The 26,721-nt window shown below is 55.1% G+C and overlaps 24 non-coding genes across 24 annotated transcripts; all 24 read right to left on the reverse strand.

Annotated features, from left to right (window-relative positions):
- Positions 1–320: 320 nt before the first annotated feature.
- Positions 321–439, reverse strand: LOC126154646 (5S ribosomal RNA). Its single transcript, XR_007532190.1, has one exon. It is a non-coding gene; the product is annotated as a 5S ribosomal RNA (ribosomal RNA).
- An 826-nt stretch (positions 440–1,265) lies between these two features.
- LOC126155309 (5S ribosomal RNA) lies at positions 1,266–1,384 on the reverse strand. The gene has a single exon (XR_007532809.1). It is a non-coding gene; the product is annotated as a 5S ribosomal RNA (ribosomal RNA).
- An 826-nt stretch (positions 1,385–2,210) lies between these two features.
- LOC126154955 (5S ribosomal RNA) lies at positions 2,211–2,329 on the reverse strand. The gene has a single exon (XR_007532479.1). It is a non-coding gene; the product is annotated as a 5S ribosomal RNA (ribosomal RNA).
- Positions 2,330–3,155: 826 nt separating this feature from the next.
- LOC126155250 (5S ribosomal RNA) lies at positions 3,156–3,274 on the reverse strand. The gene has a single exon (XR_007532755.1). It is a non-coding gene; the product is annotated as a 5S ribosomal RNA (ribosomal RNA).
- Positions 3,275–4,100: 826 nt separating this feature from the next.
- LOC126154956 (5S ribosomal RNA) lies at positions 4,101–4,219 on the reverse strand. The gene has a single exon (XR_007532480.1). It is a non-coding gene; the product is annotated as a 5S ribosomal RNA (ribosomal RNA).
- Positions 4,220–5,045: 826 nt separating this feature from the next.
- Positions 5,046–5,164, reverse strand: LOC126155297 (5S ribosomal RNA). The gene has a single exon (XR_007532798.1). It is a non-coding gene; the product is annotated as a 5S ribosomal RNA (ribosomal RNA).
- Positions 5,165–5,991: 827 nt separating this feature from the next.
- Positions 5,992–6,110, reverse strand: LOC126155039 (5S ribosomal RNA). Its single transcript, XR_007532558.1, has one exon. It is a non-coding gene; the product is annotated as a 5S ribosomal RNA (ribosomal RNA).
- An 832-nt stretch (positions 6,111–6,942) lies between these two features.
- Positions 6,943–7,061, reverse strand: LOC126154647 (5S ribosomal RNA). Its single transcript, XR_007532191.1, has one exon. It is a non-coding gene; the product is annotated as a 5S ribosomal RNA (ribosomal RNA).
- Positions 7,062–7,886: 825 nt separating this feature from the next.
- LOC126155291 (5S ribosomal RNA) lies at positions 7,887–8,005 on the reverse strand. The gene has a single exon (XR_007532792.1). It is a non-coding gene; the product is annotated as a 5S ribosomal RNA (ribosomal RNA).
- An 832-nt stretch (positions 8,006–8,837) lies between these two features.
- On the reverse strand, positions 8,838–8,956 carry LOC126155314 (5S ribosomal RNA). Its single transcript, XR_007532814.1, has one exon. It is a non-coding gene; the product is annotated as a 5S ribosomal RNA (ribosomal RNA).
- Positions 8,957–9,783: 827 nt separating this feature from the next.
- LOC126155390 (5S ribosomal RNA) lies at positions 9,784–9,902 on the reverse strand. The gene has a single exon (XR_007532885.1). It is a non-coding gene; the product is annotated as a 5S ribosomal RNA (ribosomal RNA).
- Positions 9,903–10,729: 827 nt separating this feature from the next.
- Positions 10,730–10,847, reverse strand: LOC126155136 (5S ribosomal RNA). Its single transcript, XR_007532648.1, has one exon. It is a non-coding gene; the product is annotated as a 5S ribosomal RNA (ribosomal RNA).
- Positions 10,848–11,674: 827 nt separating this feature from the next.
- Positions 11,675–11,793, reverse strand: LOC126155321 (5S ribosomal RNA). The gene has a single exon (XR_007532820.1). It is a non-coding gene; the product is annotated as a 5S ribosomal RNA (ribosomal RNA).
- An 827-nt stretch (positions 11,794–12,620) lies between these two features.
- On the reverse strand, positions 12,621–12,738 carry LOC126155138 (5S ribosomal RNA). Its single transcript, XR_007532650.1, has one exon. It is a non-coding gene; the product is annotated as a 5S ribosomal RNA (ribosomal RNA).
- Positions 12,739–13,569: 831 nt separating this feature from the next.
- Positions 13,570–13,688, reverse strand: LOC126155839 (5S ribosomal RNA). Its single transcript, XR_007533274.1, has one exon. It is a non-coding gene; the product is annotated as a 5S ribosomal RNA (ribosomal RNA).
- Positions 13,689–14,514: 826 nt separating this feature from the next.
- Positions 14,515–14,633, reverse strand: LOC126155040 (5S ribosomal RNA). The gene has a single exon (XR_007532559.1). It is a non-coding gene; the product is annotated as a 5S ribosomal RNA (ribosomal RNA).
- Positions 14,634–15,470: 837 nt separating this feature from the next.
- LOC126154648 (5S ribosomal RNA) lies at positions 15,471–15,589 on the reverse strand. The gene has a single exon (XR_007532192.1). It is a non-coding gene; the product is annotated as a 5S ribosomal RNA (ribosomal RNA).
- Positions 15,590–16,421: 832 nt separating this feature from the next.
- Positions 16,422–16,540, reverse strand: LOC126154763 (5S ribosomal RNA). Its single transcript, XR_007532300.1, has one exon. It is a non-coding gene; the product is annotated as a 5S ribosomal RNA (ribosomal RNA).
- Positions 16,541–17,365: 825 nt separating this feature from the next.
- On the reverse strand, positions 17,366–17,484 carry LOC126155354 (5S ribosomal RNA). Its single transcript, XR_007532852.1, has one exon. It is a non-coding gene; the product is annotated as a 5S ribosomal RNA (ribosomal RNA).
- An 832-nt stretch (positions 17,485–18,316) lies between these two features.
- LOC126155139 (5S ribosomal RNA) lies at positions 18,317–18,434 on the reverse strand. The gene has a single exon (XR_007532651.1). It is a non-coding gene; the product is annotated as a 5S ribosomal RNA (ribosomal RNA).
- An 827-nt stretch (positions 18,435–19,261) lies between these two features.
- Positions 19,262–19,380, reverse strand: LOC126154649 (5S ribosomal RNA). The gene has a single exon (XR_007532193.1). It is a non-coding gene; the product is annotated as a 5S ribosomal RNA (ribosomal RNA).
- An 832-nt stretch (positions 19,381–20,212) lies between these two features.
- Positions 20,213–20,331, reverse strand: LOC126154764 (5S ribosomal RNA). Its single transcript, XR_007532301.1, has one exon. It is a non-coding gene; the product is annotated as a 5S ribosomal RNA (ribosomal RNA).
- Positions 20,332–21,157: 826 nt separating this feature from the next.
- LOC126155355 (5S ribosomal RNA) lies at positions 21,158–21,276 on the reverse strand. The gene has a single exon (XR_007532853.1). It is a non-coding gene; the product is annotated as a 5S ribosomal RNA (ribosomal RNA).
- Positions 21,277–22,108: 832 nt separating this feature from the next.
- On the reverse strand, positions 22,109–22,226 carry LOC126155140 (5S ribosomal RNA). Its single transcript, XR_007532652.1, has one exon. It is a non-coding gene; the product is annotated as a 5S ribosomal RNA (ribosomal RNA).
- Between the last annotated feature and the right edge of the window lie 4,495 nt (positions 22,227–26,721).

Here is a 26,721-nt window from a genome sequence, read left to right on the forward strand (position 1 = left end):
CAAGCACGACAAACGTCTGCGGGACGAGACGAGACGACTAAGGAATACATTCGTGGTTACAAATCAAATTTGGAACTCTACACTCCTACACAACAATAGGCGATGACGTATTTCAGAAATCACCTGCCGATTCGTTCTGTTTTGTCGTTTTCAAAGTCTTCTTGGCAAACTTGGTTAGCACATTCTCCCTCAAACTGAGTTAATTACTGCATTTTCGTACCATTACAGTAGTTTAAAAGGCTTAAGGAAGCATCTTTGTCACAACAGGAAGGTAGTTTGAAAATTGGGCTGGCGACATAACAAAAAAACAAAAGGAAGGAAGCCAACAGCACCCGGGTTTCCCAGGCGGTCACCCGTCCAAGTACTAGCCGGGCCCGATGATGCTTAACTTCGGTGATCGGACGAGAACCGGTGTATTCATCATGGTATGGCCGTTGGCGCTCATCTAATGTAGGAGCACGGCAGAATTCGCGTTCGGCTTTTCTCCCAACACACAAAATGTTAGTTTTCGGCCGCATTTGACGAAAGCGCTTCCTTCCGCAACCGCCAGTTCCTCGAGGACGGCGCGGGGAGGCGCGCCCGGCGTCCCAGCAGAGCGACGGCAGAATTGGCGGGCGCACCGCCGCGTGTGTGAGACGCACTGCTGCTCGTTGCACCCCCTGTCATTCGCTGGGCGCGTGCAGCCTTCGACACTAGCGGAGGACGCATCTTGTCCCTGGTGTTCAGCGGAGGGCCTGTGCGGGGTGTGGCAGTGTCGTGCTGGAGGGCGCCACTGGTAGCAATGTGGGCTTCTTCGCCTCGCCTCGCCACGCCTCACACCAGGTGTCTGCGTAGTTTGCAGTGCATTCGCACCATTCCTATCCCTGTCCCTGCCCCGTCCCGACTTGTCCCGACTTTGCTCGACTGCCGCTCGCTGCCGCTCGGGTCGTGGTCCATATGACAGCGCAAGCACGACAAACGTCTGCGGGACGAGACGAGACGACTAAGGAATACATTCGTGGTTACAAATCAAATTTGGAATTCTACACTCCTACACAACAATAGGCGGTGACGTATTTCAGAAATCACCTGCCGATTCGTACTGTTTTGTCGTTTTCAAAGTCTTCTTGGCAAACTTGGTTAGCACATTCTCCCTCAAACTGAGTTAATTACTGCATTTTCGTACCATTACAGTAGTTTAAAAGGCTTAAGGAAGCATCTTTGTCACAACAGAAAGGTAGTTTGAAAATTGGGCTGGCGACATAACAAAAAAACAAAAGGAAGGGAGCCAACAGCACCCGGGTTTCCCAGGCGGTCACCCGTCCAAGTACTAGCCGGGTCCGATGATGCTTAACTTTGGTGATCGGACGAGAACCGGTGTATTCATCATGGTATGGTCGTTGGCGCTCATCTAATGTAGGAGCACGGCAGAATTCGCGTTCGGCTTTTCTCCCAACACACAAAATGTTAGTTTTCGTCCGCATTTGACGAAAGCGCTTCCTTCCGCAACCGCCAGTTCCTCGAGGACGGCGCGGGGAGGCGCGCCCGGCGTCCCAGCAGAGCGACGGCCGAATTGGCGGGCGCACCGCCGCGTGTGTGAGACGCACTGCTGCTCGTTGCACCCCCTGTCATTCGCTGGGCGCGTGCAGCCTTCCACACTAGCGGAGGACGCATCTTGTCCCTGGTGTTCAGCGGAGGGCCTGTTCGGGGTGTGGCAGTGTCATGCTGGAGGGCGCCACTGGTAGCAATGTGGGCTTCTTCGCCTCGCCTCGCCACGCCTCACACCAGGTGTCTGCGTAGTTTGCAGTGCATTCGCACCATTCCAATCACTGTCCCTGCCCCGTCCCGACTTGTCCCGACTTTGCTCGACTGCCGCTCGCTGCCGCTCGGGTCGTGGTCCATATGACAGCGCAAGCACGACAAACGTCTGCGGGACGAGACGAGACGACTAAGGAATACATTCGTGGTTACAAATCAAATTTGGAACTCTACACTCCTACATAACAATAGGCGGTGACGTATTTCAGAAATCACCTGCCGATTCGTACTGTTTTGTCGTTTTCAAAGTCTTCTTGGCAAACTTGGTTAGCACATTCTCCCTCAAACTGAGTTAATTACTGCATTTTCGTACCATTACAGTAGTTTAAAAGGCTTAAGGAAGCATCTTTGTCACAACAGAAAGGTAGTTTGAAAATTGGGCTGGCGACATAACAAAAAAACAAAAGGAAGGGAGCCAACAGCACCCGGGTTTCCCAGGCGGTCACCCATCCAAGTACTAGCCGGGCACGATGATGCTTAACTTCGGTGATCGGACGAGAACCGGTGTATTCATCATGGTATGGCCGTTGGCGCTCATCTAATGTAGGAGCACGGCAGAATTCGCGTTCGGCTTTTCTCCCAACACCCAAAATGTTAGTTTTCGGCCGCATTTCACGAAAGCGCTTCCTTCCGCAACCGCCAGTTCCTCGAGGACGGCGCGGGGAGGCGCGCCCGGCGTCCCAGCAGAGCGACGGCCGAATTGGCGGGCGCACCGCCGCGTGTGTGAGAGCACTGCTGCTCGTTGCACCCCCTGTCATTCGCTGGGCGCGTGCAGCCTTCGACACTAGCGGAGGACGCATCTTGTCCCTGGTGTTCAGCGGAGGGCCTGTGCGGGGTGTGGCAGTGTCGTGCTGGAGGGCGCCACTGGTAGCGATGTGGGCTTCCTTGCCTCGCCTCGCCACGCCTCACACCAGGTGTCTGCGTAGTTTGCAGTGCATTCGCACCATACCTATCCCTGTCCCTGTCCCCGTCCCGACTTGTCCCGACTTTGCTCGACTGCCGCTCGCTGCCGCTCGGGTCGTGGTCCATATGACAGCGCAAGCACGACAAACGTCTGCGGGACGAGACGAGACGACTAAGGAATACATTCGTGGTTACAAATCAAATTTGGAACTCTACACTCCTACATAACAATAGGCGGTGACGTATTTCAGAAATCACCTGCCGATTCGTACTGTTTTGTCGTTTTCAAAGTCTTCTTGGCAAACTTGGTTAGCACATTCTCCCTCAAACTGAGTTAATTACTGCATTTTCGTTCCATTACAGTAGTTTAAAAGGCTTAAGGAAGCATCTTTGTCACAACAGGAAGGTAGTTTGAAAATTGGGCTGGCGACATAACAAAAAAACAAAAGGAAGGGAGCCAACAGCACCCGGGTTTCCCAGGCGGTCACCCGTCCAAGTACTAGCCGGGCCCGATGATGCTTAACTTTGGTGATCGGACGAGAACCGGTGTATTCATCATGGTATGGTCGTTGGCGCTCATCTAATGTAGGAGCACGGCAGAATTCGCGTTCGGCTTTTCTCCCAACACACAAAATGTTAGTTTTCGTCCGCATTTGACGAAAGCGCTTCCTTCCGCAACCGCCAGTTCCTCGAGGACGGCGCGGGGAGGCGCGCCCGGCGTCCCAGCAGAGCGACGGCCGAATTGGCGGGCGCACCGCCGCGTGTGTGAGACGCACTGCTGCTCGTTGCACCCCCTGTCATTCGCTGGGCGCGTGCAGCCTTCCACACTAGCGGAGGACGCATCTTGTCCCTGGTGTTCAGCGGAGGGCCTGTTCGGGGTGTGGCAGTGTCATGCTGGAGGGCGCCACTGGTAGCAATGTGGGCTTCTTCGCCTCGCCTCGCCACGCCTCACACCAGGTGTCTGCGTAGTTTGCAGTGCATTCGCACCATTCCAATCACTGTCCCTGCCCCGTCCCGACTTGTCCCGACTTTGCTCGACTGCCGCTCGCTGCCGCTCGGGTCGTGGTCCATATGACAGCGCAAGCACGACAAACGTCTGCGGGACGAGACGAGACGACTAAGGAATACATTCGTGGTTACAAATCAAATTTGGAACTCTACACTCCTACATAACAATAGGCGGTGACGTATTTCAGAAATCACCTGCCGATTCGTACTGTTTTGTCGTTTTCAAAGTCTTCTTGGCAAACTTGGTTAGCACATTCTCCCTCAAACTGAGTTAATTACTGCATTTTCGTACCATTACAGTAGTTTAAAAGGCTTAAGGAAGCATCTTTGTCACAACAGAAAGGTAGTTTGAAAATTGGGCTGGCGACATAACAAAAAAACAAAAGGAAGGGAGCCAACAGCACCCGGGTTTCCCAGGCGGTCACCCATCCAAGTACTAGCCGGGCACGATGATGCTTAACTTCGGTGATCGGACGAGAACCGGTGTATTCATCATGGTATGGCCGTTGGCGCTCATCTAATGTAGGAGCACGGCAGAATTCGCGTTCGGCTTTTCTCCCAACACCCAAAATGTTAGTTTTCGGCCGCATTTCACGAAAGCGCTTCCTTCCGCAACCGCCAGTTCCTCGAGGACGGCGCGGGGAGGCGCGCCCGGCGTCCCAGCAGAGCGACGGCCGAATTGGCGGGCGCACCGCCGCGTGTGTGAGAGCACTGCTGCTCGTTGCACCCCCTGTCATTCGCTGGGCGCGTGCAGCCTTCGACACTAGCGGAGGACGCATCTTGTCCCTGGTGTTCAGCGGAGGGCCTGTGCGGGGTGTGGCAGTGTCGTGCTGGAGGGCGCCACTGGTAGCGATGTGGGCTTCCTTGCCTCGCCTCGCCACGCCTCACACCAGGTGTCTGCGTAGTTTGCAGTGCATTCGCACCATACCTATCCCTGTCCCTGTCCCCGTCCCGACTTGTCCCGACTTTGCTCGACTGCCGCTCGCTGCCGCTCGGGTCGTGGTCCATATGACAGCGCAAGCACGACAAACGTCTGCGGGACGAGACGAGACGACTAAGGAATACATTCGTGGTTACAAATCAAATTTGGAACTCTACACTCCTACATAACAATAGGCGGTGACGTATTTCAGAAATCACCTGCCGATTCGTACTGTTTTGTCGTTTTCAAAGTCTTCTTGGCAAACTTGGTTAGCACATTCTCCCTCAAACTGAGTTAATTACTGCATTTTCGTTCCATTACAGTAGTTTAAAAGGCTTAAGGAAGCATCTTTGTCACAACAGGAAGGTAGTTTGAAAATTGGGCTGGCGACATAACAAAAAAACAAAAGGAAGGGAGCCAACAGCACCCGGGTTTCCCAGGCGGTCACCCGTCCAAGTACTAGCCGGGCCCGATGATGCTTAACTTCGGTGATCGGACGAGAACCGGTGTATTCATCATCGTATGGTCGTTGGCGCTCATCTAATGTAGGAGCACGGCAGAATTCGCGTTCGGCTTTTCTCCCAACACACAAAATGTTAGTTTTCGGCCGCATTTGACGAAAGCGCTTCCTTCCGCAACCGCCAGTTCCTCGAGGACGGCGCGGGGAGGCGCGCCCGGCGTCCCAGCAGAGCGACGGCCGAATTGGCGGGCGCACCGCCGCGTGTGTGAGACGCACTGCTGCTCGTTGCACCCCCTGTCATTCGCTGGGCGCGTGCAGCCTTCGACACTAGCGGAGGACGCATCTTGTCCCTGGTGTTCAGCGGAGGGCCTGTGCGGAGTTTGGCAGTGTCGTGCTGGAAGGCGCCACTGGTAGCGATGTGGGCTTCCTCGCCTCGCCTCGCCTCGCCTCACACCAGGTGTCTGCGTAGTTTGCAGTGCATTCGCGCCATTCCTATCCCTGTCCCTGTCCCCGTCCCGACTTGTTCCGACTTTGCTCGACTGCCGCTCGCTGCCGCTCGGGTCGTGGTCCATATGACAGCGCAAGCACGACAAACGTCTGCGGGACGAGACGAGACGACTAAGGAATACATTCGTGGTTACAAAAAAATTTTGGAACTCTACACTCCTACATAACAATAGGCGGTGACGTATTTCAGATATCACCTGCCGATTCGTACTGTTTTGTCGTTTTCAAAGTCTTCTTGGCAAACTTGGTTAGCACATTCTCCCTCAAACTGAGTTAATTACTGCATTTTCGTACCATTACAGTAGTTTAAAAGGCTTAAGGAAGCATCTTTGTCACAACAGGAAGGTAGTTTGAAAATTGGGCTGGCGACATAACAAAAAAACAAAAGGAAGGGAGCCAACAGCACCCGGGTTTCCCAGGCGGTCACCCGTCCAAGTACTAGCCGGGCCCGATGATGCTTAACTTCGGTGATCGGACGAGAACCGGTGTATTCATCATGGTATGGTCGTTGGCGCTCATCTAATGTAGGAGCACGGCAGAATTCGCGTTCGGCTTTTCTCCCAACACACAAAATGTTAGTTTTCGGCCGCATTTGACGAAAGCGCTTCCTTCCGCAACCGCCAGTTCCTCGAGGACGGCGCGGGGAGGCGCGCCCGGCGTCCCAGCAGAGCGACGGCCGAATTGGCGGGCGCACCGCCGCGTGTGTGAGACGCACTGCTGCTCGTTGCACCCCCTGTCATTCGCTGGGCGCGTGCAGCCTTCGACACTAGCGGAGGACGCATCTTGTCCCTGGTGTTCAGCGGAGGTCCTGTGCGGGGTGTGGCAGTGTCGTGCTGGAGGGCGCCACTGGTAGCGATGTGGGCTTCCTCGCCTTGCCCCGCCTCGCCTCGCCTCACACCAGGTGTCTGCGTAGTTTGCAGTGCATTCGCACCATTCCTATTCCTGTCCCTGTCCCTGTCCCGAATTGTCCCGACTTTGCTCGACTGCCGCTCGCTGCCGCTCGGGTCGTGGTCCATATGACAGCGCAAGCACGACAAACGTCTGCGGGACGAGACGAGACGACTAAGGAATACATTCGTGGTTACAAATCAAATTTGGAACTCTACACTCCTACACAACAATAGGCGGTGACGTATTTCAGAAATCACCTGCCGATTCGTACTGTTTTGTCGTTTTCAAAGTCTTCTTGGCAAACTTGGTTAGCACATTCTCCCTCAAACTGAGTTAATTACTGCATTTTCGTACCATTACAGTAGTTTAAAAGGCTTAAGGAAGCATCTTTGTCACAACAGGAAGGTAGTTTGAAAATTGGGCTGGCGACATAACAAAAAAACAAAAGGAAGGAAGCCAACAGCACCCGGGTTTCCCAGGCGGTCACCCGTCCAAGTACTAGCCGGGCCCGATGATGCTTAACTTCGGTGATCGGACGAGAACCGGTGTATTCATCATGGTATGGCCGTTGGCGCTCATCTAATGTAGGAGCACGGCAGAATTCGCGTTCGGCTTTTCTCCCAACACACAAAATGTTAGTTTTCGGCCGCATTTGACGAAAGCGCTTCCTTCCGCAACCGCCAGTTCCTCGAGGACGGCGCGCGGAGGCGCGCCAGGCGTCCCAGCAGAGCGACGGCCGAATTGGCGGGCGCACCGCCGCGTGTGTGAGACGCACTGCTGCTCGTTGCACCCCCTGTCATTCGCTGGGCGCGTGTAGCCTTCGACACTAGCGGAGGACGCATCTTGTCCCTGGTGTTCAGCGGAGGGCCTGTGCGGGGTGTGGCAGTGTCGTGCCGGAGGGCGCCACTGGTAGCGATGTGGGCTTCGTCGCCTCGCCTCGCCTCGCATCACACCAGGTGTCTGCGTAGTTTGCAGTGCATTCGCACCAATCCTATCCCTGTCCCTGTCCCCGTCCCGACTTGTCCCGACTTTGCTCGACTGCCGCTCGCTGCCGCTCCGGTCGTGGTCCATATGACAGCGCAAGCACGACAAACGTCTGCGGGACGAGACGAGACGACTAAGGAATACATTCGTGGTTACAAATCAAATTTGGAACTCTACACTCCTACACAACAATAGGCGGTGACGTATTTCAGAAATCACCTGCCGATTCGTACTGTTTTGTCGTTTTCAAAGTCTTCTTGGCAAACTTGGTTAGCACATTCTCCCTCAAACTGAGTTAATTACTGCATTTTCGTACATTACAGTAGTTTAAAAGGCTTAAGGAAGCATCTTTGTCACAACAGGAAAGTAGTTGAAAATTGGGTTGGCGACATAACAAAAAAACAAAAGGAAGGGAGCCAACAGCACCCGGGTTTCCCAGGCGGTCACCCGTCCAAGTACTAGCCGGGCCCGATGATGCTCAACTTCGGTGATCGGACGAGAACCGGTGTATTCATAATGGTATGGCCGTTGGCGCTCATCTAATGTAGGAGCACGGCAGAATTCGCGTTCGGCGTTTCTCCCAACACACAAAATGTTAGTTTTCGGCCGCATTTGACGAAAGCGCTTCCTTCCGCAACCGCTAGTTCCTCGAGGACGGAGAGGGGAGGCGCGCCCGGCGTCCCAGCAGAGCGACGGCCGAATTGGCGGGCGCACCGCCGCGTGTGTGAGACGCACTGCTGCTCGTTGCACCCTCTGTCATTCGCTGGGCGCGTGTAGCCTTCGACACTAGCGGAGGACGCATCTTGTCCCTGGTGTTCAGCGGAGGTCCTGTGCGGGGTGTGGCAGTGTCGTGCTGGAGGGCGCCACTGGTAGCGATGTGGGCTTCCTCGCCTCGCCTCGCCTCGCCTCGCCTCACACCAGGTGTCTGCGTAGTTTGCAGTGCATTCGCACCATTCCTATCCCTGTTTCTGTCCCCGTCCCGACTTGTCCCGACTTTGCTCGACTGCCGCTCGCTGCCGCTCGGGTCATGGTCCATATGACAGCGCAAGCACGACAAACGTCTGCGGGACGAGACGAGACGACTAAGGAATACATTCGTGGTTACAAATCAAATTTGGAACTCTACACTCCTACACAACAATAGGCGGTGACGTTTTTCTGAAATCACCTGCCGATTCGTACTGTTTTGTCGTTTTCAAAGTCTTCTTGGCAAACTTGGTTAGCACATTCTCCCTCAAACTGAGTTAATTACTGCATTTTCGTACCATTACAGTAGTTTAAAAGGTTTAAGGAAGCATCTTTGTCACAACAGAAAGGTAGTTTGAAAATTGGGCTGGCGACATAACAAAAAAACAAAAGGAAGGGAGCCAACAGCACCCGGGTTTAACAGGCGGTCACCCATCCAAGTACTAGCCGGGCCTGATGATGCTTAACTTCGGTGATCGGACGAGAACCGGTGTATTCATCATGGTATGGCCGTTGGCGCTCATCTAATGTAGGAGCACGGCAGAATTCGCGTTCGGCTTTTCTCCCAACACACAAAATGTTAGTTTTCGGCCGCATTTGACGAAAGCGCTTCCTTCCGCAACCGCCAGTTCCTCGAGGACGGCGCGGGGAGGCGCGCCCGGCGTCCCAGCAGAGCGACGGCCGAATTGGCGGGCGCACCGCCGCGTGTGTGAGACGCACTGCTGCTCGTTGCACCCCCTGTCATTCGCTGGGCGCGTGTAGCCTTCGACACTAGCGGAGGACGCATCTTGTCCCTGGTGTTCAGCGGAGGGCCTGTGCGGGGTGTGGCAGTGTCGTGCTGGAGGGCGCCACTGGTAGCGATGTGGGCTTCGTCGCCTCGCCTCGCCTCGCATCACACCAGGTGTCTGCGTAGTTTCCAGTGCATTCGCACCATTCCTATCCCTGTCCCTGTCCCCGTCCCGACTTGTCCCGACTTTGCTCGACTGCCGCTCGCTGCCGCTCGGGTCGTGGTCCATATGACAGCGCAAGCACGACAAACGTCTGCGGGACGAGACGAGACGACTAAGGAATACTTTCGTGGTTACAAATCAAATTTGGAACTCTACACTCCTACACAACAATAGGCGGTGACGTATTTCAGAAATCACCTGCTGATTCGTACTGTTTTGTCGTTTTCAAAGTCTTCTTGGCAAACTTGGTTAGCACATTCTCCCTCAAACTGAGTTAATTACTGCATTTTCGTACCATTACAGTAGTTTAAAAGGCTTAAGGAAGCATCTTTGTCACAACAGGAAGGTAGTTTGAAAAATGGGCTGGCGACATAACAAAAAAACAAAAGGAAGGGAGCCAACAGCACCCGGGTTTCCCAGGCGGTCACCCATCCAAGTACTAGCCGCGCACGATGATGCTTAACTTCGGTGATCGGGCGAGAAACGGTGTATTCATCATGTTATGGCCGTTGGCGCTCATCTAACGTAGGAGCACGGCAGAATTCGCGTTCGGCTTTTCTCCCAACACACAAAATGTTAGTTTTCGGCCGCATTTGACGAAAGCGCTTCCTTCCGCAACCGCCAGTTCCTCGAGGCCGGCGCGGGGAGGCGCGCCCGGCGTCCCAGCAGAGCGACGGCCGAATTGGCGGGCGCACCGCCGCGTGTGTGAGACGCACTGCTGCTCGTTGCACCCCCTGTCATTCGCTGGGCGCGTGCAGCCTTCGACACTAGCGGAGGACGCATCTTGTCCCTGGTGTTCAGCGGAGGGCCTGTGCGGGGTGTGGCAGTGTCGTGCTGGAGGGCGCCACTGGTAGCGATGTGGGCTTCCTCGCCTCGCCTCGCCTAGCCTCACACCAGGTGTCTGCGTAGTTTGCAGTGCATTCGCACCATTCCTATCCCTGTCCCTGTCCCCGTCCCGACTTGTCCCGACTTTGCTCGACTGCCGCTCGCTGCCGCTCGGGTCGTGGTCCATATGACAGCGCAAGCACGACAAACGTCTGCGGGACGAGACGAGACGACTAAGGAATACTTTCGTGGTTACAAATCAAATTTGGAACTCTACACTCCTACACAACAATAGGCGGTGACGTATTTCAGAAATCACCTGCCGATTCGTACTGTTTTGTCGTTTTCAAAGTCTTCTTGGCAAACTTGGTTAGCACATTCTCCCTCAAACAGAGTTAATTACTGCATTTTCGTACCATTACAGTAGTTTAAAAGGCTTAAGGAAGCATCTTTGTCACAACAGAAAGGTAGTTTGAAAATTGGGCTGGCGACTTAACAAAAAAACAAAAGGAAGGGAGCCAACAGCACCCGGGTTTCCCAGGCGGCACCCATCCAAGTACTAGCCGGGCCCGATGATGCTTAACTTCGGTGATCGGACGAGAACCGGTGTATTCATCATGGTATGGCCGTTGGCGCTCATCTAATGTAGGAGCACGGCAGAATTCGCGTTCGGCTTTTCTCCCAACACACAAAATGTTAGTTTTCAGCACCATTTGACGAAAGCGCTTCCTTCCGCAACCGCCAGTTCCTCGAGGACGGCGCGGGGAGGCGCGCCCGGCGTCCCAGCAGAGCGACGGCCGAATTGGCGGGCGCACCGCCGCGTGTGTGAGACGCACTGCTGCTCGTTGCACCCCCTGTCATTCGCTGGGCGCGTGCAGCCTTCGACACTAGCGGAGGACGCATCTGGTCCCTGGTGTTCAGCGGAGGGCCTGTGCGGGGTGTGGCAGTGTCGTGCTGGAGGGCGCCACTGGTAGCGATGTGGGCTTCCTCGCCTCGCCTCGCCACGCCTCACACCAGGTGTCTGCGTAGTTTGCAGTGCATTCGCACCATTCCTATCCCTGTCCCTGTCCCCGTCCCGACTTGCCCCGACTTTGCTCGACTGCCGCTCGCTGCCGCTCGGGTCGTGGTCCATATGACAGCGCAAGCACGACAAACGTCTGCGGGACGAGACGAGACGACTAAGGAATACATTCGTGGTTACAAATCAAATTTGGAACTCTACACTCCTACACAACAATAGGCGGTGACGTATTTCAGAAATCACCTGCCGATTCGTACTGTTTTGTCGTTTTCAAAGTCTTCTTGGCAAACTTGGTTAGCACATTCTCCCTCAAACTGAGTTAATTACTGCATTTTCGTACCATTACAGTAGTTTAAAAGGCTTAAGGAAGCATCTTTGTCACAACAGGAAGGTAGTTTGAAAATTGGGCTGGCGACATAACAAAAAAACAAAAGGAAGGGAGCCAACAGCACCCGGGTTTCCCAGGCGGTCACCCGTCCATGTACTAGCCGGGCACGATGATGCTTAACTTCGGTGATCGGACGAGAACCGGTGTATTCATCATGGTATGGCCGTTGGCGCTCATCTAATGTAGGAGCACGGCAGAATTCGCGTTCGGCTTTTCTCCCAACACACAAAATGTTAGTTTTCGGCCGCATTTGACGAAAGCGCTTCCTTCCGCAACCGCCAGTTCCTCGAGGACGGCGCGGGGAGGCGCGCCCGGCGTCCCAGCAGAACGACGGCCGAATTGGCGGGCGCACCGCCGCGTGTGTGAGACGCACTGCTGCTCGTTGCACCCCCTGTCATTCGCTGGGCGCGTGCAGCCTTCGACACTAACGGAGGACGCATCTTGTCCCTGGTGTTCAGCGGAGGTCCTGTGCGGGGTGCGGCAGTGTCGTGCTGGAGAGCGCCACTGGTAGCGATGTGGGCTTCCTCGCCTCGCCTCGCCTAGCCTCACACCAGGTGTCTGCGTAGTTTGCAGTGCATTCGCACCATTCCTATACCTGTCCCTGTCCCCGTCCCGACTTGTCCCGACTTTGCTCGACTGCCGCTCGCTGCCGCTCGGGTCGTGGTCCATATGACAGCGCAAGCACGACAAACGTCTGCGGGACGAGACGAGACGACTAAGGAATACTTTCGTGGTTACAAATCAAATTTGGAACTCTACACTCCTACACAACAATAGGCGGTGACGTATTTCAGAAATCACCTGCCGATTCGTACTGTTTTGTCGTTTTCAAAGTCTTCTTGGCAAACTTGGTTAGCACATTCTCCCTCAAACTGAGTTAATTACTGCATTTTCGTACCATTACAGTAGTTTAAAAGGCTTAAGGAAGCATCTTTGTCACAACAGAAAGGTAGTTTGAAAATTGGGCTGGCGACTTAACAAAAAAACAAAAGGAAGGGAGCCAACAGCACCCGGGTTTCCCAGGCGGCACCCATCCAAGTACTAGCCGGGCCCGATGATGCTTAACTTCGGTGATCGGACGAGAACCGGTGTATTCATCATGGTATGGCCGTTGGCGCTCATCTAATGTAGGAGCACGGCAGAATTCGCGTTCGGCTTTTCTCCCAACACACAAAATGTTAGTTTTCGGCCGCATTTGACGAAAGCGCTTCCTTCCGCAACCGCCAGTTCCTCGAGGACGGCGCGGGGAGGCGCGCCCGGCGTCCCAGCAGAGCGACGGCCGAATTGGCGGGCGCACCGCCGCGTGTGTGAGACGCACTGCTGCTCGTTGCACCCCCTGTCATTCGCTGGGCGCGTGCAGCCTTCGACACTAGCGGAGGACGCATCTTGTCCCTGGTGTTCAGCGGAGGTCCTGTGCGGGGTGTGGCAGTGTCGTGCTGGAGGGCGCCACTGGTAGCGATGTGGGCTTCCTCGCCTCGCCTCGCCTCGCCTCGCCTCACACCAGGTGTCTGCGTAGTTTGCAGTGCATTCGCACCATTCCTATCCCTGTCCCTGTCCCCGTCCCGACTTGTCCCGACTTTGCTCGACTGCCGCTCGCTGCCGCTCGGGTCGTGGTCCATATGACAGCGCAAGTACGACAAACGTCTGCGGGACGAGACGAGACGACTAAGGAATACATTCGTGGTTACAAATCAAATTTGGAACTCTACACTCCTACACAACAATAGGCGGTGACGTATTTCAGAAATCACCTGCCGATTCGTACTGTTTTGTCGTTTTCAATGTCTTCTTGGCAAACTTGGTTAGCACATTCTCCCTCAAACTGAGTTAATTACTGCATTTTCGCACCATTACAGTAGTTTAAAAGGCTTAAGGAAGCATCTTTGTCACAACAGAAAGGTAGTTTGAAAATTGGGCTGGCGACATAACAAAAAAAAAAAAACAGGGAGCCAACAGCACCCGGGTTTCCCAGGCGGTCACCCATCCAAGTACTAGCCGGGCCCGATGATACTTAACTTCGGTGATCGGACGAGAACCGGTGTATTCATCATGGTATGGCCGTTGGCGCTCATCTAATGTAGGAGCACGGCAGAATTCGCGTTCGGCTTTTCTCCCAACACACAAAATGTTAGTTTTCGGCCGCATTTGACGAAAGCGCTTCCTTCCGCAACCGCCAGTTCCTCGAGGACGGCGAGGGGAGGCGCGCCCGGCGTCCCAGCAGAGTGACGGCCGAATTGGCGGGCGCACCGCCGCGTGTGTGAGACGCACTGCTGCTCGTTGCACCCCCTGTTATTCGCTGGGCGCGTGCAGCCTTCGACACTAGCGGAGGACGCATCTTGTCCCTGGTGTTCAGCGGAGGGCCTGTGCGGGGTGTGGCAGTGTCGTGCTGGAGGGCCCACTGGTAGCGATGTGGGCTTCCTCGCCTCGCCTCGCCTCGCCTCACACCAGGTGTCTGCGTAGTTTGCAGTGCATTCGCACCATTCCTATCCCTGTCCCTGTCCCCGTCCCGACTTGTCCCGACTTTGCTCGACTACCGCTCGCTGCCGCTCGGGTCGTGGTCCATATGACAGCGCAAGCACGACAAACGTCTGCGGGACGAGACGAGACGACTAAGGAATACATTCGTGGTTACAAATCAAATTTGGAACTCTACACTCCTACATAACAATAGGCGGTGACGTATTTCAGAAATCACCTGCCGATTCGTACTGTTTTGTCGTTTTCAAAGTCTTCTTGGCAAACTTGGTTAGCACATTCTCCCTCAAACTGAGTTAATTACTGCATTTTCGTACCATTACAGTAGTTTAAAAGGCTTAAGGAAGCATCTTTGTCACAACAGGAAGGTAGTTTGAAAATTGGGCTGGCGACATAACAAAAAAACAAAAGGAAGGGAGCCAACAGCACCCGGGTTTCCCAGGCGGTCACCCGTCCAAGTACTAGCCGGGCCCGATGATGCTTAACTTCGGTGATCGGACGAGAACCGGTGTATTCATCATGGTATGGTCGTTGGCGCTCATCTAATGTAGGAGCACGGCAGAATTCGCGTTCGGCTTTTCTCCCAACACACAAAATGTTAGTTTTCGGCCGCATTTGACGAAAGCGCTTCCTTCCGCAACCGCCAGTTCCTCGAGGACGGCGCGGGGAGGCGCGCCCGGCGTCCCAGCAGAGCGACGGCCGAATTGGCGGGCGCACCGCCGCGTGTGTGAGACGCACTGCTGCTCGTTGCACCCCCTGTCATTCGCTGGGCGCGTGCAGCCTTCGACACTAGCGGAGGACGCATCTTGTCCCTGGTGTTCAGCGGAGGGCCTGTGCGGAGTTTGGCAGTGTCGTGCTGGAAGGCGCCACTGGTAGCGATGTGGGCTTCCTCGCCTCGCCTCGCCTCGCCTCGCCTCGCCTCACACCAGGTGTCTGCGTAGTTTGCAGTGCATTCGCGCCATTCCTATCCCTGTCCCTGTCCCCGTCCCGACTTGTCCCGACTTTGCTCGACTGCCGCTCGCTGCCGCTCGGGTCGTGGTCCATATGACAGCGCAAGCACGACAAACGTCTGCGGGACGAGACGAGACGACTAAGGAATACATTCGTGGTTACAAAAAAATTTTGGAACTCTACACTCCTACACAACAATAGGCGGTGACGTATTTCAGAAATCACCTGCCGATTCGTACTGTTTTGTCGTTTCCAAAGTCTTCTTGGCAAACTTGGTTAGCACATTCTCCCTCAAACTGAGTTAATTACTGCATTTTCGTACCATTACAGTAGTTTAAAAGGCTTAAGGAAGCATCTTTGTCACAACAGGAAGGTAGTTTGAAAATTGGGCTGGCGACATAACAAAAAAACAAAAGGAAGGGAGCCAACAGCACCCGGGTTTCCCAGGCGGTCACCCGTCCAAGTACTAGCCGGGCCCGATGATGCTTAACTTCGGTGATCGGACGAGAACCGGTGTATTCATCATGGTATGGCCGTTGGCGCTCATCTAATGTAGGAGCACGGCAGAATTCGCGTTCGGCTTTTCTCCCAACACACAAAATGTTAGTTTTCGGCCGCATTTGACGAAAGCGCTTCCTTCCGCAACCGCCAGTTCCTCGAGGACGGCGCGGGGAGGCGCGCCCGGCGTCCCAGCAGAGCGACGGCCGAATTGGCGGGCGCACCGCCGCGTGTGTGAGACGCACTGCTGCTCGTTGCACCCCCTGTCATTCGCTGGGCGCGTGCAGCCTTCGACACTAGCGGAGGACGCATCTTGTCCCTGGTGTTCAGCGGAGGTCCTGTGCGGGGTGTGGCAGTGTCGTGCTGGAGGGCGCCACTGGTAGCGATGTGGGCTTCCTCGCCTTGCCTCGCCTCGCCTCGCCTCACACCAGGTGTCTGCGTAGTTTGCAGTGCATTCGCACCATTCCTATTCCTGTCCCTGTCCCTGTCCCGAATTGTCCCGACTTTGCTCGACTGCCGCTCGCTGCCGCTCGGGTCGTGGTCCATATGACAGCGCAAGCACGACAAACGTCTGCGGGACGAGACGAGACGACTAAGGAATACATTCGTGGTTACAAATCAAATTTGGAACTCTACACTCCTACACAACAATAGGCGGTGACGTATTTCAGAAATCACCTGCCGATTCGTACTGTTTTGTCGTTTTCAAAGTCTTCTTGGCAAACTTGGTTAGCACATTCTCCCTCAAACTGAGTTAATTACTGCATTTTCGTACCATTACAGTAGTTTAAAAGGCTTAAGGAAGCATCTTTGTCACAACAGGAAGGTAGTTTGAAAATTGGGCTGGCGACATAACAAAAAAACAAAAGGAAGGAAGCCAACAGCACCCGGCTTTCCCAGGCGGTCACCCGTCCAAGTACTAGCCGGGCCCGATGATGCTTAACTTCGGTGATCGGACGAGAACCGGTGTATTCATCATGGTATGGCCGTTGGCGCTCATCTAATGTAGGAGCACGGCAGAATTCGCGTTCGGCTTTTCTCCCAACACACAAAATGTTAGTTTTCGGCCGCATTTGACGAAAGCGCTTCCTTCCGCAACCGCCAGTTCCTCGAGGACGGCGCGCGGAGGCGCGCCCGGCGTCCCAGCAGTGCGACGGCCGAATTGGCGGGCGCACCGCCGCGTGTGTGAGACGCACTGCTGCTCGTTGCACCCCCTGTCATTCGCTGGGCGCGTGTAGCCTTCGACACTAGCGGAGGACGCATCTTGTCCCTGGTGTTCAGCGGAGGGCCTGTGCGGGGTGAGGCAGTGTCTTGCTGGAGGGCGCCACTGGTAGCGATGTGGGCTTCGTCGCCTCGCCTCGCCTCGCATCACACCAGGTGTCTGCGTAGTTTGCAGTGCATTCGCACCATTCCTATCCCTGTCCCTGTCCCCGTCCCGACTTGTCCCGACTTTGCTCGACTGCCGCTCGCTGCCGCTCCGGTCGTGGTCCATATGACAGCGCAAGCACGACAAACGTCTGCGGGACGAGACGAGACGACTAAGGAATACATTCGTGGTTACAAATCAAATTTGGAACTCTACACTCCTACACAACAATAGGCGGTGACGTATTTCAGAAATCACCTGCCGATTCGTACTGTTTTGTCGTTTTCAAAGTCTTCTTGGCAAACTTGGTTAGCACATTCTCCCTCAAACTGAGTTAATTACTGCATTTTCGTACATTACAGTAGTTTAAAAGGCTTAAGGAAGCATCTTTGTCACAACAGGAAGGTAGTTGAAAATTGGGTTGGCGACATAACAAAAAAACAAAAGGAAGGGAGCCAACAGCACCCGGGTTTCCCAGTCGGTCACCCGTCCAAGTACTAGCCGGGCCCGATGATGCTCAACTTCGGTGATCGGACGAGAACCGGTGTATTCATAATGGTATGGCCGTTGGCGCTCATCTAATGTAGGAGCACGGCAGAATTCGCGTTCGACTTTTCTCCCAACACACAAAATGTTAGTTTTCGGCCGCATTTGACGAAAGCGCTTCCTTCCGCAACCGCCAGTTCCTCGAGGACGGCGCGGGGAGGCGCGCCCGGCGTCCCAGCAGAGCGACGGCCGAATTGGCGGGCGCACCGCCGCGTGTGTGAGACGCACTGCTGCTCGTTGCACCCCCTGTCATTCGCTGGGCGCGTGTAGCCTTCGACACTAGCGGAGGACGCATCTTGTCCCTGGTGTTCAGCGGAGGTCCTGTGCGGGGTGTGGCAGTGTCGTGCTGGAGGGCGCCACTGGTAGCGATGTGGGCTTCCTCGCCTCGCCTCGCCTCGCCTCGCCTCACACCAGGTGTCTGCGTAGTTTGCAGTGCATTCGCACCATTCCTATCCCTGTTTCTGTCCCCGTCTCGATTTGTCCCGACTTTGCTCGACTGCCGCTCGCTGCCGCTCGGGTCATGGTCCATATGACAGCGCAAGCACGACAAACGTCTGCGGGACGAGACGAGACGACTAAGGAATACTTTCGTGGTTACAAATCAAATTTGGAACTCTACACTCCTACACAACAATAGGCGGTGACGTATTTCAGAAATCACCTGCCGATTCGTACTGTTTTGTCGTTTTCAAAGTCTTCTTGGCAAACTTGGTTAGCACATTCTCCCTCAAACTGAGTTAATTACTGCATTTTCGTACCATTACAGTAGTTTAAAAGGCTTAAGGAAGCATCTTTGTCACAACAGAAAGGTAGTTTGAAAATTGGGCTGGCGACTTAACAAAAAAACAAAAGGAAGGGAGCCAACAGCACCCGGGTTTCCCAGGCGGCACCCATCCAAGTACTAGCCGGGCCCGATGATGCTTAACTTCGGTGATCGGACGAGAACCGGTGTATTCATCATGGTATGGCCGTTGGCGCTCATCTAATGTAGGAGCACGGCAGAATTCGCGTTCGGCTTTTCTCCCAACACACAAAATGTTAGTTTTCAGCCGCATTTGACGAAAGCGCTTCCTTCCGCAACCGCCAGTTCCTCGAGGACGGCGCGGGGAGGCGCGCCCGGCGTCCCAGCAGAGCGACGGCCGAATTGGCGGGCGCACCGCCGCGTGTGTGAGACGCACTGCTGCTCGTTGCACCCCCTGTCATTCGCTGGGCGCGTGCAGCCTTCGACACTAGCGGAGGACGCATCTGGTCCCTGGTGTTCAGCGGAGGGCCTGTGCGGGGTGTGGCAGTGTCGTGCTGGAGGGCGCCACTGGTAGCGATGTGGGCTTCCTCGCCTCGCCTCGCCACGCCTCACACCAGGTGTCTGCGTAGTTTGCAGTGCATTCGCACCATTCCTATCCCTGTCCCTGTCCCAGTCCCGACTTGTCCCGACTTTGCTCGACTGCCGCTCGCTGCCGCTCGGGTCGTGGTCCATATGACAGCGCAAGCACGACAAACGTCTGCGGGACGAGACGAGACGACTAAGGAATACATTCGTGGTTACAAAAAAATTTTGGAACTCTACACTCCTACACAACAATAGGCGGTGACGTATTTCAGAAATCACCTGCCGATTCGTACTGTTTTGTCGTTTCCAAAGTCTTCTTGGCAAACTTGGTTAGCACATTCTCCCTCAAACTGAGTTAATTACTGCATTTTCGTACCATTACAGTAGTTTAAAAGGCTTAAGGAAGCATCTTTGTCACAACAGGAAGGTAGTTTGAAAATTGGGCTGGCGACATAACAAAAAAACAAAAGGAAGGGAGCCAACAGCACCCGGGTTTCCCAGGCGGTCACCCGTCCAAGTACTAGCCGGGCCCGATGATGCTTAACTTCGGTGATCGGACGAGAACCGGTGTATTCATCATGGTATGGCCGTTGGCGCTCATCTAATGTAGGAGCACGGCAGAATTCGCGTTCGGCTTTTCTCCCAACACACAAAATGTTAGTTTTCGGCCGCATTTGACGAAAGCGCTTCCTTCCGCAACCGCCAGTTCCTCGAGGACGGCGCGGGGAGGCGCGCCCGGCGTCCCAGCAGAGCGACGGCCGAATTGGCGGGCGCACCGCCGCGTGTGTGAGACGCACTGCTGCTCGTTGCACCCCCTGTCATTCGCTGGGCGCGTGCAGCCTTCGACACTAGCGGAGGACGCATCTTGTCCCTGGTGTTCAGCGGAGGTCCTGTGCGGGGTGTGGCAGTGTCGTGCTGGAGGGCGCCACTGGTAGCGATGTGGGCTTCCTCGCCTTGCCTCGCCTCGCCTCGCCTCACACCAGGTGTCTGCGTAGTTTGCAGTGCATTCGCACCATTCCTATTCCTGTCCCTGTCCCTGTCCCGAATTGTCCCGACTTTGCTCGACTGCCGCTCGCTGCCGCTCGGGTCGTGGTCCATATGACAGCGCAAGCACGACTAACGTCTGCGGGACGAGACGAGACGACTAAGGAATACATTCGTGGTTACAAATCAAATTTGGAACTCTACACTCCTACACAACAATAGGCGGTGACGTATTTCAGAAATCACCTGCCGATTCGTACTGTTTTGTCGTTTTCAAAGTCTTCTTGGCAAACTTGGTTAGCACATTCTCCCTCAAACTGAGTTAATTACTGCATTTTCGTACCATTACAGTAGTTTAAAAGGCTTAAGGAAGCATCTTTGTCACAACAGGAAGGTAGTTTGAAAATTGGGCTGGCGACATAACAAAAAAACAAAAGGAAGGAAGCCAACAGCACCCGGCTTTCCCAGGCGGTCACCCGTCCAAGTACTAGCCGGGCCCGATGATGCTTAACTTCGGTGATCGGACGAGAACCGGTGTATTCATCATGGTATGGCCGTTGGCGCTCATCTAATGTAGGAGCACGGCAGAATTCGCGTTCGGCTTTTCTCCCAACACACAAAATGTTAGTTTTCGGCCGCATTTGACGAAAGCGCTTCCTTCCGCAACCGCCAGTTCCTCGAGGACGGCGCGCGGAGGCGCGCCCGGCGTCCCAGCAGTGCGACGGCCGAATTGGCGGGCGCACCGCCGCGTGTGTGAGACGCACTGCTGCTCGTTGCACCCCCTGTCATTCGCTGGGCGCGTGTAGCCTTCGACACTAGCGGAGGACGCATCTTGTCCCTGGTGTTCAGCGGAGGGCCTGTGCGGGGTGAGGCAGTGTCTTGCTGGAGGGCGCCACTGGTAGCGATGTGGGCTTCGTCGCCTCGCCTCGCCTCGCATCACACCAGGTGTCTGCGTAGCTTGCAGTGCATTCGCACCATTCCTATCCCTGTCCCTGTCCCCGTCCCGACTTGTCCCGACTTTGCTCGACTGCCGCTCGCTGCCGCTCCGGTCGTGGTCCATATGACAGCGCAAGCACGACAAACGTCTGCGGGACGAGACGAGACGACTAAGGAATACATTCGTGGTTACAAATCAAATTTGGAACTCTACACTCCTACACAACAATAGGCGGTGACGTATTTCAGAAATCACCTGCCGATTCGTACTGTTTTGTCGTTTTCAAAGTCTTCTTGGCAAACTTGGTTAGCACATTCTCCCTCAAACTGAGTTAATTACTGCATTTTCGTACCATTACAGTAGTTTAAAAGGCTTAAGGAAGCATCTTTGTCACAACAGGAAGGTAGTTGAAAATTGGGTTGGCGACATAACAAAAAAACAAAAGGAAGGGAGCCAACAGCACCCGGGTTTCCCAGTCGGTCACCCGTCCAAGTACTAGCCGGGCCCGATGATGCTCAACTTCGGTGATCGGACGAGAACCGGTGTATTCATAATGGTATGGCCGTTGGCGCTCATCTAATGTAGGAGCACGGCAGAATTCGCGTTCGACTTTTCTCCCAACACACAAAATGTTAGTTTTCGGCCGCATTTGACGAAAGCGCTTCCTTCCGCAACCGCCAGTTCCTCGAGGACGGCGCGGGGAGGCGCGCCCGGCGTCCCAGCAGAGCGACGGCCGAATTGGCGGGCGCACCGCCGCGTGTGTGAGACGCACTGCTGCTCGTTGCACCCCCTGTCATTCGCTGGGCGCGTGTAGCCTTCGACACTAGCGGAGGACGCATCTTGTCCCTGGTGTTCAGCGGAGGTCCTGTGCGGGGTGTGGCAGTGTCGTGCTGGAGGGCGCCACTGGTAGCGATGTGGGCTTCCTCGCCTCGCCTCGCCTCGCCTCGCCTCACACCAGGTGTCTGCGTAGTTTGCAGTGCATTCGCACCATTCCTATCCCTGTTTCTGTCCCCGTCTCGATTTGTCCCGACTTTGCTCGACTGCCGCTCGCTGCCGCTCGGGTCATGGTCCATATGACAGCGCAAGCACGACAAACGTCTGCGGGACGAGACGAGACGACTAAGGAATACTTTCGTGGTTACAAATCAAATTTGGAACTCTACACTCCTACACAACAATAGGCGGTGACGTATTTCAGAAATCACCTGCCGATTCGTACTGTTTTGTCGTTTTCAAAGTCTTCTTGGCAAACTTGGTTAGCACATTCTCCCTCAAACTGAGTTAATTACTGCATTTTCGTACCATTACAGTAGTTTAAAAGGCTTAAGGAAGCATCTTTGTCACAACAGAAAGGTAGTTTGAAAATTGGGCTGGCGACTTAACAAAAAAACAAAAGGAAGGGAGCCAACAGCACCCGGGTTTCCCAGGCGGCACCCATCCAAGTACTAGCCGGGCCCGATGATGCTTAACTTCGGTGATCGGACGAGAACCGGTGTATTCATCATGGTATGGCCGTTGGCGCTCATCTAATGTAGGAGCACGGCAGAATTCGCGTTCGGCTTTTCTCCCAACACACAAAATGTTAGTTTTCAGCCGCATTTGACGAAAGCGCTTCCTTCCGCAACCGCCAGTTCCTCGAGGACGGCGCGGGGAGGCGCGCCCGGCGTCCCAGCAGAGCGACGGCCGAATTGGTTGGTTGGTTTGGGGGATTAAAGGGACCAGACTGCTATGGTCATCGGTCCCTTTTTCCAAAGACAAAGAACACCCACAGAGAATAAAAACGAGGAACAAAAGAGATCACAGACGATACAGGACAAGAGAAACTGAGACAAAGACAAGACAAAACGAACTAAAAGCACACAGAGTGTGACGGTGGTTGGCCGACCAGAGAAATAAAAAAGGAAAAGCCAACCACTAGAAACACATTAAAAAATCAGTTTAAAACCGGAGGCCAAAGGCCAGAATCAACACAAAACAATAAGATAAAAATAGAAACACTCAGAGTAAAGAATAAAAACCCCCTGCCCGAAGAAAACGTAAAACTAAGTCAGCCATAGCCGGGTCATCTGTTAAAAGGGCAGGGAGCGAGTCAGGCAGTGCGAACGACTGCCTGAGCGCAGCTAAAAACGGACACTCCAATAAAACATGAACCACGGATAAAACGGAGCCGCAGCGACATAGAGGCGCATCCTCACGGCGCAATAAGTGGCCGTGGGTAAGCCGAGTGTGCCCAATGCGCAGCCGGCAGAGGACAACAGACTCCTTGCGAGAAACCCGCAAGGAGGAGCGCCACACACCGGTAGCCCCCTTGATGGCCCGAAGTTTGTTGCGTGAAGGCAGGGCGCGCCATTCAGTGTCCCAAAGGTCCAGAATTTTGCGGCGTAGGAACGCCCGCAAATCGGTCTCCGGGAGGCCAACGTCCAGAGGTGGTGCACTAGTCGCCTCTTTCGCCAGCCGGTCAACATTCTCGTTGCCGGGGATCCCAACATGGCCTGGGGTCCACACGAAGACCGCAGAGCGGCCGCAACGCGCAAGAGTATGCAGGGACTCATGGATAGCCATCACCAGACGGGAACGAGGAAAACACTGGTCGAGTGCTCGTAAACTGCTCAGGGAATCGCTACAGATAACGAACGACTCACCTGAGCAGGAGCGGATATACTCTAGGGCTCGAAAGATGGCGACCAGCTCAGCAGTGTAAACGCTGCAGCCAGCCGGCAAAGAACGTTGTTCGGAATGGTTCCCTAGAGTGAGCGCATACCCGACTCGACCAGCAACCATCGAGCCGTCGGTGTAAACAATGCCAGAGCCCTGATACGTGGCCAGGATGGAATAAAAGCGGCGGCGGAAGGCCTCTGGAGGGACTAAGTCCTTCGAGCCCTGTGCCAAGTCTAGCCGAAGGCAAGGGCGAGGAACGCACCACGGGGGTGTACGCAGAAGTGCCCGGAAAGGAGGTGGAACAGGGACAAGCCCAAGCCCGGAGAGAAGCTCCTTGACGCGTATGGCGATCGGACAACCCGACCGGGGCCGACGTTCCGGCAGACGGACGACTGACTGCGGGAACAGGAGACGATAGGTAGGATGCCCGGGCGAGCTTAGAACATGGGCAGCATAAGCGGCCAGCAAACGTTGGCGCCGGAACCGCAGTGGAGGGACACCTGCCTCCACGAGTAAGCTGTCCACAGGGCTGGTGCGGAAAGCACCAGTGGCAAGGCGTATCCCGCTGTGGAGGATTGGGTCCAGCACCCGCAACGCAGACGGGGATGCTGAGCCATATGCCAGGCACCCATAATCCAGACGGGACTGGATTAACGCCTGGTAGAGCCGTAACAGGGTAGAGCGGTCGGCTCCCCAGCGGGTGTGGCTCAAGCATCTCAGAGCGTTTAGATGCCGCCAACACGTCTGTTTAAGCTGCTGGATATGAGGCAGCCAAGTCAACCGGGCATCAAAAACCACCCCCAAAAACCTGTGGGTCTCCACCACAGCAAGGAGTTCGTCGGCAAGATAAAGCCGCGGCTCAGGATGGACTGTTCGGCGCCGGCAGAAATGTATAACGCGGGTCTTGGCTGCCGAAAACTGAAACCCATGCGCTACAGCCCAAGACTGCGCCTTACGGATAGCGCCCTGTAGCTGACGTTCAACAGCTGCAATGCCAGTAGAGCTGTAATAAAGGCAGAAGTCGTCAGCATACAGGGAAGCGGAGACAGAATTTCCCACGGCCGCAGCAAGCCCGTTAATGGCTATTAAAAACAGACAGACACTTAAAACAGAGCCCTGTGGCACACCGTTCTCCTGGACGTGGGAGGAACTATACGAGGCCGCGACTTGCACGCGGAAGGTACGACACGACAGAAAATTGCGGATAAAAATCGGCAGAGGACCCCGAAGACCCCATCCATGGAGCGTAGAAAGAATGTGATGACGCCACGTCGTATCGTACGCCTTCCGCATGTCGAAAAAGACAGCGACCAGGTGCTGACGGCGGGAAAAGGCAGTACGGATGGCCGACTCCAGGCTCACCAGATTGTCGGCGGCGGAGCGGCCTTTACGGAACCCACCCTGAGATGGAGCCAGAAGGCCTCGAGACTCCAGTACCCAATGCAAGCGCCGGCTCACCATCCGTTCAAGCAACTTGCAAAGAACGTTGGTGAGGCTAATGGGACGGTAGCTGTCCACCTCCAGAGGGTGCTTTCCAGGTTTCAAAACGGGGATGACAATGCCTTCCCGCCATTGCGACGGAAACTCCCCCTCGACCCAAAGACGGTTGTAAAGATCGAGAAGGCGCCGCTGGCAGTCCACTGAAAGGTGTTTCAGCATCTGACAGTGGATGCCATCTGGCCCAGGAGCGGTATCAGGGCAAGCAGCGAGGGCACTGCGAAATTCCCACTCACTAAATGGAGCATTGTAAGATTCTGGGTGGTTGGTGCGAAACGAAAGGCTCCGACGTTCCATCCGCTCTTTAATGGAGCGGAAGGCCTGGGGGTAATTCGCAGAAGCGGAACTCATAGCAAAATGCTCTGCTAAGCGATTGGCAATGACGTCGGAGTCAGTACAAACTGCTCCATTCAGTGAGAGCGCAGGGACGCTGGCAGGTGGCCGATAGCCGTAGACGCGTCGAATCTTGGCCCAGACCTGCGAAGGAGTGACATGGAGGCCAATGGTGGACACATACCGCTCCCAGCACTCCTTCTTGCCTTGGCGGATAAGGAGGCGGGCCCGCGCACGCAGCCGTTTGAAGGCGATAAGGTGGTCGAGGGAGGGGTGTCGCTTGTGACGCTGGAGCGCCCGCCGGCGATCTTTAATCGCTTCAGCGATCTCAGGCGACCACCAAGGCACAGCCTTCCGCCGAGGGGACCCACAGGAATGGGGAATGGCAGATTCGGCGGCAGTAACGATGCCGGTGGTGACCGATTGAACCACCGCATCAATGTCATCGGTAGAGAGAGGCTCAAAAGCGGCAGTGGAGGAGAACAAGTCCCAGTCAGCCTTATTCATAGCCCATCTGCTAGGGTGCCCAGAAGAGGGGCGCTGTGGTAGTGACAAAAAGATCGGAAAATGGTCACTACCACACAGGTCGTCATGCACACTCCATTGGACAGACGGTAAGAGGCTATGGCTACAGATTGAAAGGTCAATGGCGGAGTAGGTGCCATGCGCCACACTGAAGTGTGTGAAGGCACCATCATTTAACAGCGAGAGATCGAGCTGCGACAATAAATGCTCAATGATGGCGCCTCGACGTGTTGCCACTGACCCCCCCCCACAGAGGGTTATGAGCGTTGAAGTCGCCCAATAGCAAGAAAGGTGGCGGCAATTGGGCGACCAGTGCAGCCAGGACATGCTGCGAGACATCACCATCCGGTGGAATGTAAAGACTGCAGACGGTAACAGCCTGTGGCGTCCACACGCGTACAGCGACAGCCTCTAAAGGCGTCTGGAGAGGGACAGACTCGCTGTGCAGAGTGTGAAGGACATAAATGCAGACGCCACCAGACACCCTTTCATAAGCTGCTCGGTTCTTGTAATAACCCCGATAGCCACGGAGGGCGGGGGTTCGCATCGCCGGAAACCAAGTTTCCTGCAGAGCAATGCAGAAGAAAGGGCGAAGGCTGAGAAGTTGGCGGAGCTCAGCTAGATGGTGGAAGAAACCGCTGCAGTTCCACTGGAGGATGGTATTAGCCATGGATGGGAAAGGCGTGAAGGGACTGGGGAGGCAGATTACGCCTCCGGGGCCCCTGCTGCTACTGAGTCACCACCTGGACAACAGCTATCTACTGCATCCGAGGGACTGGCGAGATCCATGTCCTCAGCGGACGCCAGGATCTCCACCTCATCCTCGGACGCAGAGGGAGAAGGTTGCGGTGGGACAGGTGCCACCGCAATTTCAGGATGCTTGGGAGCCTTTTTCTTTGACTGCTTTGCGCGCTGAGCCTTAGGTGGTTCTGGCTGGGAGGGCCTCACTGGGTCAGTCTCTGGGACTGAAGACGACCGTGACGCCCTACGACCAGCGACCGG

This window comes from Schistocerca cancellata, unplaced genomic scaffold (genome assembly GCF_023864275.1).
Source record: "Schistocerca cancellata isolate TAMUIC-IGC-003103 unplaced genomic scaffold, iqSchCanc2.1 HiC_scaffold_1100, whole genome shotgun sequence".
NCBI lineage: Eukaryota > Metazoa > Arthropoda > Insecta > Orthoptera > Acrididae > Schistocerca > Schistocerca cancellata.